Consider the following 13,495-nt stretch of genomic DNA (forward strand, 5'->3'; position numbering starts at 1 on the left):
TTGATTTAGACCATTAGAAATGTCTCTGCCCCTCATTGCTTTCTCAGGCAGCCATGTGCCTGTTCTTACTAACCACGCCCAGGACCTGGGTGCTCCACAGCACTTCCAGGAAAGCAGCTTTTCTCTCCCTCCCTTCTCCTTGCCAAGTCTGGAGGGGCTCAGCTTTGGACCATTTTTAAAAAAAGATTTTTTTATTGATTTTTAGAGAGAGAGGAAGAGAGGAGAGAGAAAGAGAAACATGAATGTGAGAGTGGAACATCAGTTGGCTGCCTCCTGCATGCCCCCTACTGGGGATCGAGCCCACAACCCAGGCATATATATACCCTGACCGAGAATCGAACCAGCAACCTCTCGGTGTATGGGATGATGCCCACCCAACTGAGTGACACTGGCCAGGTCAGCTTTGGACCTTTTGAAACCCCAGGGCTAGTCTCTTTTATTCCTCTTTAATTTTGCATCTTCCAGCTGGTAACAAAAGCAGAACAGCATCTTTATGAATTTATGACTGTGGAGGGTTTTTTCTTTTTTCATAGCATGTGAGACTTTTTCAAGTTGAGAATGCAGTTCTGATAAATCCAGTGAACCTGTCATGGATTTTCTGAAACCCAGTTTCTCTGAAAAGCTATGGTAATAACATTTTGACGGAACTTATTGAAAATATGGGCCTTTAGAGCAAGTTTTTGCAGAGGGTGCATTTTCACATAAAATGCTTTCTGTATCGGTTTTGTTCAGTTATTTTGCAGCTGTTGGCTGTGCTTTTGCAGAGAGCTCCGAGGCAACGATTTTAAAGGCCAGAGTTTGACTTCTCTTTGGTCTCTTCCATGTTTGAGCACTCCAAGAAGACCCAATTCCTTCCCAAGTCAAGAGATCATAGAATAAATCCCTGGAGGAATCCAGGAGGAGCTTCTGCTTTTGAATAAATGGTCATTAGCGTAGCATGGACAAAGTCCTGTTAATCACATCGGGAGGGGACTCAAGGTGGCATTCGCTCACTTGAGGGGTTGGTTAAAGAGTGGAGAGTCCTTGGAGCCTTAAATCCCCTGAAGTCCCACGTCTGCAACTTGTGCGCTGTGCAATCTTGGACAAGAAATCCCTTGACCTTTCTGAGCCTCAGTTTCCTTACCTGTAGATTTATACTGCCCGCCTCAGTGTCTTTATGGGAATCAATAAAGGCACATTGTGTTGATACTTTCTAAACTGTAAAGTGCTCTGAAATATTAGTTGTCAAGATGATGGTTCTTTTTATCACTTGCCCCCATTCCACTGCCTCCATTGACAGTGGTGACATCACATTACTGCACCCACCATCCCTGGGGTGGGCATTTTCTCTCTCGCACATGTGCGGTGTGTCTTGTCCTTCCTGTGTCACTACCTTTGAGTGGGTCGTCATTCTGTACTGATCCTGATTTGGGATCTGTGACTTCTACCTTTCCTGCCCCCAGGTAAGTTTTTCTCTTTGCATATCTTTCTATTCTGACTGTCTAGGCCCCTGTTTTCTTTAGCAGTCTTTGCCTTGTCATTTACAATCTTCAGCTCTTTTCTATTTTTTCAGGGTGTGGGAGGAAGGAGGGGAGGTTGACCCTGCTCTGCTGGTGAAGGGCTGGGAGCCCCTGAGAAAGTGACCCTTTAATCTGACTTTTTCTCTGCTGCTTCCACATTCCCTTCTCTCAGCCTGGCCCTGGCCCCTTCCCCCAGGGTTCTAAGACAGGAAAGCTCTTAGAAGATGTTGACAATTTTTAACCCTGTAGGGCTACAGCTCACATTTAATGCAAATACTTTTTATTCATTCATTCATTAAATGCAGATCTTTACCAAGTGCTCCCTGTGTGCCAGGTCCTGCATTAACCCTGAGGATATGCAGTATTCTTAGAGAAAGGATAGGAAAGCAAAGGTCCTGGCACATGGCAGCTTGTATTGCAGTGGGGGAGACCCGGTGGAGGAGATGCCGGTAAACACACAAAGGCATGTCAGTGGGTGGTAAGAGCTCAGAGGGAAGATATGGTAAGACAAGGTAGACTGGGAAGGATGGTGGGGATGGTAGAGAATCCTCCTTTATGGGGATGGTCTTTTCTATGAGATGGTCAGCAAGTTGAGACCTGAAGGAAAGTTTGGAGTATGGTTCCCTGGGGGAAGGACATTGGGAAGAGAGGCCCCAAGGCACTAGGCATATGGGCAGGAGGGTGTTTGGGGAACAGCAAGGAAGCTAGTGTAGCTGGAAGGGAGTGAGTGAGAGGAGAGTGTTTTAAGAGGAAGTCGTGGGGGGTGGGCAGAGCATGCTGGATTTTGCAGGCGATTTTAAGGATTTTATTGTGGTGGGAGTGGGAAGCCAGTAAAGGGTTTTGAGAAGAGAGGAGGTGGGCAGCCCAGTTAGGAGCCTAGTATAGTAGCCGGGACTTTCTGTGGAGTTTGTTCTGCAGTCATTACAAGGTGGCCAAGGCTCAGTGATGAGGAGGAGCAGGGTGGGTGAAGGAGGCTAGGCCCTGAGGGTGGGAGCGCAAGGCTGGAGTGAGTCCCTCAGAAACCCAGGCTCCTGCTGGTCCAGGGGGTCCTCATTTAAAAATTGTGTTTAAAAATGTCAATTAAACACACTAGAGCATAGTAATTAAACTCACATGAAAATGCTTTGTAAATCCAAAAAGTTATTAGAATGCATACAGACCTATCGGCCAGAGTTAACCATAGTTGTGGGCTCTGAAAACATTCTAAAACAAATATATATATATTTTGCATTCATTTATTTACCAAAACATTAACTGAGTGCTTACCAAATAGTAACCTAGTACTTACTGTACTGGTTGATACTGGAATTCATGACTGGTCAGTTCACAGGCCATTTGGAAGGTTGGGTCATCTGTCTCTTTGGAATGAGTTTTCCTGTTATCTGATGGGGGTAAAATTGGTAACTGTTGAATCACTTGGTTATTGCTGGTGGAGCCCAGTCACTAGCTGCTGCTCTTGGGAGTGGACTTCCCGAGTGGCTTTCTGTGTACGTGAGGAGTTTCAAGGCATTCTGTCACTGCAATGAGAACCGCATTTCACTGTTTACAGGAGGTCCTGAGTCACTTTCTGTAACCTTCCTGATGTCTGTGTCTATTCTTTTCTTTCTTTGTTTTTAGAAAAATATGATGAAAAACAAAAAGATTCCTCATCCCCTTTGTTTCCTGAATTGTTCCTAGTCTTACCACACCCAAAATCTTTTGAGAAATAACTGAAAAATAAGCCCAGTGTGGGTGAGATTTCTTATCAGAAATTCATTAGGATAACGTGTAGTCTCTTTGTTCCTGTAAACAAAAGATCCCCTTTTGATGATATTTAAATTAAGCTCAGAAGAGGGGTTCTGACGTTTTGCTCCATGTCTGAAAGTATTATTTTGTTTAGTGTCTTCAAAGACATGGAGCTGAGAGGGTGGGTGGAAGTTAAGGAAGTTCAATGACCTGTTGAAACCTTACAGCAAGGGAGATGCTCAGCAAGAAAATAGTCTGTCCCAAGATGTGGGTTCCAAAAAGCAACTGAGAACACACCCTGTTATATGTTTATTTTGGTAAAGGGCAAACAAAGGTCAGTGTCCCTGGGGCCCCCCTGAGCATCAGCGCAGATGACCGTATACACTCATAAGGTGAAATCATTTCCTTTGATAGAGACTTTTGCCCTGCTGCCTCCTCAGAGGTGAAGCTTTTCTCAAATGTGCATTGACCAGCTGTTCCCTTTGGACTCCCAGAGCCAGTTATTCAGGAATGTGATCTTCAAGCCCCCAAACAAGGTTTGGGCAGTTTTCCCAGAGCCAACCTTCTGGAGACTATGCACTTTTCCAGTTTCTGAGCCTCCTTTAGAATTTGAGCTTATCTTCTACCAGAACCAGGAGACCTGACTCATCAAAGCTGCCTAGAGGCAGTCCTCAGCCTCTCAGACTCACTCACTGCTGGCCCTGCATTCATTCATAAATTCTTTTATTAGACCAACTGTGCTCTCACCTGCGAGCCAAACCCAAATCTAGGTGTCCTTGCCCTTAGGGAGCTTACAGTTGAGCTATTCTGACATTTCTGCTGTGGACTGTTTAGCTCTCACTAGTTTACTTCATTCTCTGCCTTGATGTGGATAATTTTATTGGGTTTTGGCTCAGCTTCTATATGGAGTTTCTTTAAAAAAATATTTTTATTTTTATTTATTGATTGTAAGGGACAGAGAGAACCATCGATTTGTTGTTCCACTCATTTATCATTCATTGGTTGATTCCTGTGTGTGCTCTAACCTGGGATCCAAACCACAACCTTGGTGCATCAGGACAATGCTCTCACCAAAGTTTCTTAATATCTTGCAATTCCTCCCTGAGAGCCTTCATGCTGCTTTTCCACCTCTTTCCTAGTCTTGAAAGGTTATATATTTTAAACTGTGAGTATCAAGTGCTCCTTAGAAAATTCCATCAAGGCTCATACTTTTTGAGTTCACTGTCAATTCCCCACTAGTATTCACAGCCTTTTAATATGACACCCCCAGGTTTCCTTTGGGACAGGTTTGGGTTGACTTCCTCTGCCACGCGGGCAACCGGCCAGTGGCGGCTTTGAGTTTATATTGGGATCAGCCTGATGTCAGGGATGGGCCTGAAGAAATTCTTGGGATTCTCATTCATTTCTGGTCCAGGCATTTCTGGTCCAGGCGGGAGTCCACTGCCCAAGGGTGGGACAGACACCCTCATGCCTGCTGCAGGCTGGAGCTGCCTCCTCAGTCAAGAGACTTGAATGCTCAGGTTAGTGTTCTGTACAGAGGAAAACAAAGGATATGATCTGGAGAAACTTTGTTCTTTGGTTGTTCTGTTATCCGTCCTAAAGACTCTTCTTGGTCCTTCCCACCTCTGTGCATCTTACCTTTGGTGCGATTACCTGGATGATTTTTCTCTATATGTAAATAGATGATTGTTACCAAGTAAGTATGAGATGGAATCTGACTCTCAGATTTGAAAGAACCGGCCTTTATTGAGGGGCTTCTCACCCCTGCCCCTGAATGGGCAGCCTCTCCCCAAGCCAGCACGCCTCCTCTGATGGGGAACTCATTGTCTTATGAAACAGCCATTTTATCTTGAGGCATTTCTAATTGTTAGAATCCCCACCTCCCCCACCCCCTTAGATTGAACTGGAATTTGTGTCCCTGGCACATCTCCTCATTGTTCCTTGTTCTAACCTTTGGAGCCACACAGAGCAAGTTCGATCCCCTTTTCACATGACAGCCCTCCTGGTATTTATATATGATGACTGTTTTCTCGTGTCCTTAGCCCCCTTCCTCTCCTCTGGTTAGGTTCCAGGTCCCCAACTTACACCTGATGCACCTGTTATATAGCCAGCTCTTGAGTCATGAAGAGAATGGGCTTTGGAGTCAGACAGGCCTTGGTGACTTCTGGCTCTGCCACAGCTCTCTGGATGACTTTGGACAAGTGATTCAACCCCTGTAAGCCTCAGTTGCCTGAAAAATGGTGATAAGTAATACCTACCTGGCATGGTTGCTGAATAATGTATAAAATGTGCTTAGCATAGTACTTGGCACTTGGTAAATGTTCAATGAATGGTCAGTATTAGTTATTACTATACCATTAATTATGTATCTAGGCTAATAGCAGTGGATACTTAATCATTATTTATACTGCCACTTCTGTGATTCCAAGGTCAAACTGTATTAGTCACTCATTCAAATGCCTTTTTTTCCTTTCTGGCGTTCTCAGATTGCTTGGGGAGCAGGGGAGGAGCCTCTTTCCTTCCTTCCTTTATTCAGTTCATAAATAATTGCATTATATCAGGCATTCTCTGGGGCACTGGGGGCAAAATGGTGAGAAAACCAATACGGTCTCTGTTCTCATGGATCTTATAGTCTGGTGGGGAAGACAGACATTAATTAAAATAAAAAATCATGGAACTGTGGAGATACAGCTGCTGTAAGGAGCGGAGCTGGGAGAGGGTGCAGGGAGGTGCCGTCCAGTATGTGATGGCCTCTGGGTTGGATCTGTGTCGTTGGGTGGCAGACACTGTCTTCAGCTGGGTGATTGGGGCGTGGGCAGCACTGGGGGTTCAGATCAAAGCAGGAGTGGTGGTAGCTTGCGGTCCAACAGGGGACAGTCCAAGGTGTCTAAGACATCAGAGACATTTATAAGAGAGGAGCAGCTGGGAAGAGCGTTGCTGGGGAGGGAAGGAGACTGCCTGCTTTCCCGTCGGGGAGCTGAGTCCCAGGTGGTGCTTAGTAAGGAATGTTTTAAGTGGGACTCGAACTTGGCCACTCCTTATATCCAACCCTAATAACACCCTAGTCCACACTTCCTGTCACTGTGGCTTCCTAGGGCCAAGCAAGGTTAATTAATATCTTCCTCTCTGTAACTGCCTCTGTCTCATCTCATTTTCACGCTTTCATTCTTGCTCTCATCTCTTTGTATTTCTCTTGTTTGATCTCTCCCATTCTGCTCTGCGACAAATTGAGCTCTTCTGTTTTTCATCCAATTATGTTTGTCTCTTGGAGAAGCATTTTCTGTGACTCTGAGATGCAGGAGGAAGGGGGCTGAGTTCTGTCTTACATAAGCAACATTGGTGTATAGGTTTTGCTTAATGTTCCCATTTAAATTGTGTTCTGATGTTAGGTTCTCGGCGGAAGGTGTAGCTTGTGTTTTGCTCTGCTGTCTGCTTGCTCCGCCCTTCCACAACATGCAGTTTGCAAGTGTTTTAGTCATTTAGTTCTACTCTCTGGCTTGCGGGAAACTGTGCACAGCTCATTAATTATCACCACAAGGGTCATATTCACACTTTGGGCAGTACTTGGCGCTCGGGAACTCGCTGGGCATCTCCTTGGGGACCTATGATGTGATGCTGTGTGTTCACTGGGTCCAGGAAGACTGTTCGCTCTGTTCTTCTTGGCGGAGGTGTAATCCAGGAGCAGGGCTTTGAGCTGACCTAACCAGGATGGAGTGCCCTGTGATCTGCTGAAGGACATGAAGGACATGAAGGACATGAAGGACATGAAACTGCCCAACAGAGCTGTAGAATGGGTCAGCAGTTGCAAGTGTTGGCTCTGCAGTGACCACACTGACCACAGTAGTGGGTTTGACTGTCTGCTGGCTTTTAAGAAAAGTTACTTAAAAAAATTTTATTAAAAAAAAAAGCAACCAACAACTTTATTTTAGAGCAGTTTTAGATTTTCGAGAAAATTGTGAAGATAGTAGAGCTTTCATAATACCCCCTCCGCACACACAGAGACACACACACAGACATACACAGACACGCACACACACACAGTTTTCTCTATTATTAACATCATACATTTGGTTTGTCACAAATAAGGCACAAATGCTGGCAAATTATTTTTAGCTAGAGTCCATACTTTACTCAGATTTGCTTAGTTTTTATCTAGGCCCTTTTCCTGTCCCAGGATTCTCTCCAGGAGATCACATTACATTTAGGCTTCATGTCTTCTTAGGGTCCTCTTGGCTGTGACAGTGTCTGAGATTTTTTTTATTTTTGATGATTTTGACTCATCACGTATTTTTATAGGATACCCCTCTATTGGGATTTGTCTGTTTCTCTTGTGATTAGACTGGGGTTAGGGGTTTGGGGAAGAAGATCACAGAGGGAAAGTGCCATTTTTATCACAGTACATACTATCAATATGACTTATCCCTATTGATCTCATTGATAAAGTATGGGCCTGGTCGTGTTGTCAGGTTTCTCCACTGTAAAGTTATTCTTTTCCTTCCTTTTGATACTGTCTTCTCTGGGAGGAAGTCACTATATAGCCTACACTTAGGGAGTGAGGAGTTACGCTCCCTTCCCTTCCTGTAGGGCAGAGTATCTGAATCTGTTATTTGGAATTCTGCTTGGGAGATGTGCCTGTTCTTCCCATTTATGTATTGTTTCAGTCATTTGCTCATATCAGTATGCGCTCATGGATAAGATTTTTATACTTTGGGTTCTAATTCAATACTGCTTTGTCGCTCAGAGTATTCCAGCTTTGGTAACTGGGAGATCCATGTCTCTGTGACATACTGCCATCACTATTTGTGTATTTTTTTTTTTTTAAAGCACTTCCTTACTTTTTGACACCACAAGATGCTCCGGGCTCATCTTGTATATTTCCTGCCCCAGTCTGAGAACCAGCCATTTCTTCAAGGGGCCCTAGCTTCCTTTTATTAGAGAATTCATTGAAATTAGAAACCAAGATCTGGGCACTAGGTGTGCTCATTGCTACTGGGGTGTTGTTGCTTCTAAGCCCTCTTGGATGACAGAGCAAGGAAAAAATGTGTATAGTGTATATAAACATATTCATAAATATGTAATCATTTGTATCCATATTAAGCTAAACATGAGCTTATACTGATGTCTCCAACTCTACCCCATATCACATGGATCATTTTAGCTTCCCTCTTTTGCATATCTATAACCTCCCACTCCAACAGTCTCCTGCATTCTGCCATCTGTTTACTCGTTTAATTCCAGTTTACATGTCTAGCGGTTTCAGAATTGTTAACCCATCCCTCTGTGGAAAGCATTTTTATCAATTACAGTAAAATACTTAGGTATAGTTTCTTTTGCTTTTGGGTTTATAGACTCCACTTATTTCCAGCATTGCTTAGATTATTACTTTTGTTCCTCACCACTTCGGTTAGGTTGCTTCATATATTTGTAATACAGTTAGAGATTCTTTTGGTCTGATGGCTCTTTAAAAGAGAGAAATGGAAACTGATTTAGAAAAAATTTGTGAACAATTAATTTTCTTGTATTTACCAAATGTTTGGTGGCTCTGTGCTGCTACCTGACAGGATTTTTCTTCTTTTTTTTAATCCTCACCTGAGGATATTTCCCCCATTGTTTTTAAGAGAGAGTGGAAGGGGGAGAGAGGGAGAGAAACATCAGTGTGAAAGAAACACATTGATTGGTTGCCTCTAGCATGCACCCCAACCAGGACTGGGGATTGAACCTGCAACCGAGGTACATGCTTTGGCTGGAATTGAACCCAGGACCCTTCATTCCACAGGTCGACACTCTAACCATTGAGCAAAACTGGCGAGGATGGCATGACAGGATTCTTGAAATCTTTTCTTCCTCTGCTTGCTTTTGTTCTTACCTGTTTGCTGTGGACTGAATGTTTGTGTCTCCCCAAAATGCAAATGTTGAAGTCCCAACCCTCAGTGTGATGGAATTTGGAGATGGGCTTCTGGGAGGTAATTAGGATTAGATTAGATCATGAGGGTGGCGTTCTCATGATGAGATTAGAGGCTTTAGAAGAAGAGAGAGATCTCTCCTTGCACTTGCACTGAGAAAAGGCCATGTGAGGAGATAGTGAGAAGTCTCTGTCTGCAAGCCAGAAGGAGAGCTCTCACCAGGAAGAGTCAGCCACCCCTTGATCTTGGACTCCCCAGCCTCCAGAAGTATGAGGAATTTCTGTTGTTTAAGCCACCCAGTCCATGCTGTTTTGTTTGGCAGCATGAGCAGTCTCAGACACCATTATGTATGGAAACAGGAAAGGCAGCCCTTTCTTGAGGAGCCCTTTCTAAAACCAAATCCCCCAATTCCCTTTCTACCTTTAAACAACAGAGGGACCTCTCTTTCCTCTAAAGTATCTGGGGTAGGAGACGGGGCCAGGTGATATTCTTAGTGGTGCATTTAGATATGAGAGCTCCAGATCTCTCCTGGAATTGTCTGAGGATATCTGATGGAACACTTTTGGCAAAAATAAATGTTAGGGTCGAAGGAATGCTTCTCAGTGGAAAGGTTATAATCACTTACTTGGAGAAAAACACAAGCCTTTCCCCAAACATCCTGAGCCTCTGTGAGAGCAGGAGGGGCTGGTTTTGAATACAGGAAGCGCGCTGAGAAGGCTTGTAGAGTGCACTCATGGGTGGCTTGGAGCTGGATTCGAGTCCTGGCCCTTCACTGCAGATAGCAGCATGTCCTCCTGCGTGGACTGGGGCCAGTAGTAGGGCCCTGCCCGAGATCGTGGATGTGGAAGCCCTAACCTCATGCAACATGGGAGCAATTTTTTAGTTTGCAGTAATAATGATGATGATAATAATAATAATGGTAATAATAATAACCCTAGAAGAAGAGGAGCGAGCACTCTGCATGCACGTGCACTGAGCAGAGGCTATGTGAGGACACAGTGAGAAGGAATGCTTTGTAAACCCTAACTGTTCAAAGGTCCATGTTAAAGGCCTTGGCTTTCTTGACGCAGATTTTCTCTTAGATGTTGATTGTGGGTTTTAGTGTTTCTCCTGTCATTGTTTAGTATTTTTAGTTTTCTTAGACAGATCACCGTGTCTTCTCCCTATAACTCTCGGCTCACTTCCTGCAAGGAGAGAAGTCCTAGGCGCCCTCACTGACGTAGGAAAAGCAAAGAAGCCTGAAGCTCAGGAGAAATGTGTGGCCCTAAATTTAAAAAAAAATTAAAAAAATCCCTTAACTTCCAGGGAGGGACTTCCTTTCATTGTCCCCCTTTTGTGTTTCTCCCTTTTCCTTTTCAGTTTTTTCTTTTTTCTTTGTAGTGATTTTTTTTCATGTTTGGGTTTAATTACTTTTATTGCCTATTTCATTTCACAACTGGGCATCTGTTTTGACAGGACTGTCTGCTTCCTGCCGCCTGGGCAGTCAGAGAGGACAGGGTGGATTTGTCTGGGGCTTCAACCATGATTTTCACTGCTCTGACTCCCAGAAGGTTCCCATTGGGAAGATCTACCCAGGAAAACAAATTACACTTTGGTTTTTAATACAAGGTCTTTCCAAATTGAGCCCCTCGGAGAAAACTAAGACACTGAAGTACTTTCTTTTTTTTGCAATTTTTCTATGTGGTCATCTGTTAACCACCCAAATTAAAGTGTATGTGTTAATGTTCAACATTAGGCTAATGTCCAGAGGTTAGTTTGGACATTACAGCTCCGAGTAGGTTAATATTCAATATACAAACATTTAGAAATATACTTGGTACATAGTACTGGTACTTAAGAATTAATTACATTACCATTATTATTGCAAAATAAAGGATTGCTCCCTTATTGCATGTTGTGGGATAAGACAAAGATGTGGGACCCAAACATCACTATTGGTTGTGTAAAGTAAAGTAAAGGTGCAGTAAAGTAAACTGGAATTGTTTTGTTAGTGGTGCAGGAGAAGTGATGGGGATGGGAATGGAATCCAGAGCTGAGATTTGGGTCTAAAACTTGGAACTAGAGAGTTGGAAAATGGCTCATCTTTCAGAAGTCAGGAGTGGGTTAGAGGGTCTCTGAAAGCCTTTCCACCTTTAGAAGGTGATTCTCTGTAGGTTCCTCTCTACCTGGAGTAGGATGGGGTGGGGAGAGGGTGAGCATTAATAGTTCAAGGGGTTCTGTAGAGGAGAGGGAAAGGATGAGTTCCTTCTTTTTAAAAAAAATTTATTGATTTTTTTTAGAGAGAGAGGGGAAAGGTATGTGTGTGTAGGGAGAGGTTTGTTGTTCCACTTATCGATGCATTCATTGGTTGCTTCTTGTATGTGCCCTGACCAGGGATTGAAACTGCAACCTTGGCATATTGGGCTGATGCTCTAATCAACTGAGCTACTCCTCCAGGGAGTTCTTTTTTTCTGAGTTGGATTCTTTTACCAGTGTCTTTTCTGTTTTTCCCAGTGAGAATAGGTATTTCCATGTGCTTCTGCAAGTGGTCTTAATTAAACACAGGCCATACCTCTTTGGCTGCTCTTGGTACACCCCTAGAGGTTCAGCTGCAGCTCAGGACAATAGGCAACTGCTAGGGGGAGAGAGAGAGAGGAAAAAAAGTAATATTCCATAGAATTAGGTCTGGCTCACAATGCTTTGGGCATGAATACCAGGTTATGCGTTTTCATTTGCACACTCCCCACCCCCACCCTTGTAAACACACCCCTGGGGAGAGGAAACATACAGCAAAGATTTAGTGTTCAGGAGGGGATCTAAGTTTTCCATGACTGCCTTTATTTTTATGTTTTAATTTCTGTGATAATTAACATTCCTTGAAAGTTGCTTTCCCTCCATTCCTTTGTTAGCCCACTCTGGTTGGGCTTCTATGCCTTCCACTCCAGTGACAAAAGTTCTTCTCAAGGTCACCTTTGATCTCCATCCTTCCTAATACAGTGGTGGCTCCCTAGTCTTCATCTGCTTAGAAGCAGTGTTTGGCTTATTTGACCACTCCTTCCTTTTTAAAACACCAGCTTTTCTTGGCTTCTAGGCAACCACCCTGCTCTCCCGGTTTCCTCCCATCCCACTGGCTGCTCCCTCCCGGTTGCCTCTGCCTGCTGCTTCTCTTCTTGACTTACTGGTGTCGGAGGGCTTAGACCAGTCCCGTGGATCTTGTTTAATGCAGATAATGATTCAGGGGGTCTGGGTGGAGCCTAAGGTTTTGCGTGTCTGTCAAACTCCAGGTGATGCTGTTACTGCTGGTCCAGGGGGCACGCTGAGCAGCAAGCGGCTGGCTCTGTCCTCAACTTCTCTATCTGCATTACTTCCTTGCTGAGCTCACCCAGGCCCTGGCTTTCAGTAAGGTCTTTTATTGATGACTTCCCAGCCCACTTAAGATAAGACCCAGAGTCCTTGTGTTACCGGAAAGGGCACCTGGCCCTGAGCCGGTCTGCCTAGGGCTGCTGGTAGTGTGTGGGCTCTTGACTTCATGAGGACAGATTTCACAATACAAGTCCAAGTGATTTTTTGAGGATGTTTATTAAAGCCGGGGTCAGTGAAACAAGGAAGGACCTAGGATAGAAGTAGCAACAGGAGAGGGGCTAAGTGGGGAAATGAGCCTAGGCTGGGCTGCTTTGGCTCACTAAGAAGTCAGAGAAAAGGGAGCCTTGGGGACTGGTTCAGGGGGTTAGTCCGGGATGAGCTGCCATGACCATTGCTCCCTGTTGCAAGTAGAGTTTAGGAGATGAGTGCCTGTGGGGGAAGAAGGGGCAGGGAGGGAAAGGCACGGGCTTGCTCCTGGGAGGGAGAGCTCACACTGGGACCTTCCTTTTGAGGATTTTTAAAGGCTGGGAGTTTAGGGGAGGATCTCAACAGAATATTCACTAGTTTTATGCTGATGTACCAAAGTGAGGTTTATTCCCTTAATTTCATCTGTCGTTGGGTGTGGTTGGCACAAATGGCACTAATTGGCTTTCTACTATTTCCCTGAGTAGGGTGATTTAAGCTATTTACCCTCTGGTTGAGAGGAGAAGTATAAACCATTGACTCTCAAGTGTCCTTTGTTTAGGGAAGATAGGATTTACTAGATGGCTCAAACTGGCCACTTAACTGCCTGTCTCAGTCTCCCTGTTCTACTTGTCCTGGCTTACTAGCCCGTCTCACTAAGATCCACAGACCCCACGACTTGGTTCCTGCCCACTGCTCTGCCCTCCCCTGTCTTCCTTGCCCATCTCCTACCTGTTCTGGCAAAGTCGGCTTTCTTGCTGATTCTCCAACTTGCCTCGCACATTACTTTCTCAGGAGCTCTAGGCTTGCCGTTCTCTCTGCCTGGTGCACAGCTTGCAAAGA

General features: G+C 44.5%; 1 protein-coding gene across 2 annotated transcripts in view; it reads left to right on the forward strand.

Moving 5' to 3' along the window:
- CGNL1 (cingulin like 1) overlaps positions 1-13,495 on the forward strand; it is a 136,237-nt gene that overhangs the window by 21,568 nt on the left and 101,174 nt on the right. The gene's annotated exons all lie outside the window — the stretch shown is intronic.

This window comes from Miniopterus schreibersii (assembly GCF_964146895.1).
Source record: "Miniopterus schreibersii genome assembly, chromosome: 1".
Classification (NCBI taxonomy): domain Eukaryota; kingdom Metazoa; phylum Chordata; class Mammalia; order Chiroptera; family Miniopteridae; genus Miniopterus; species Miniopterus schreibersii.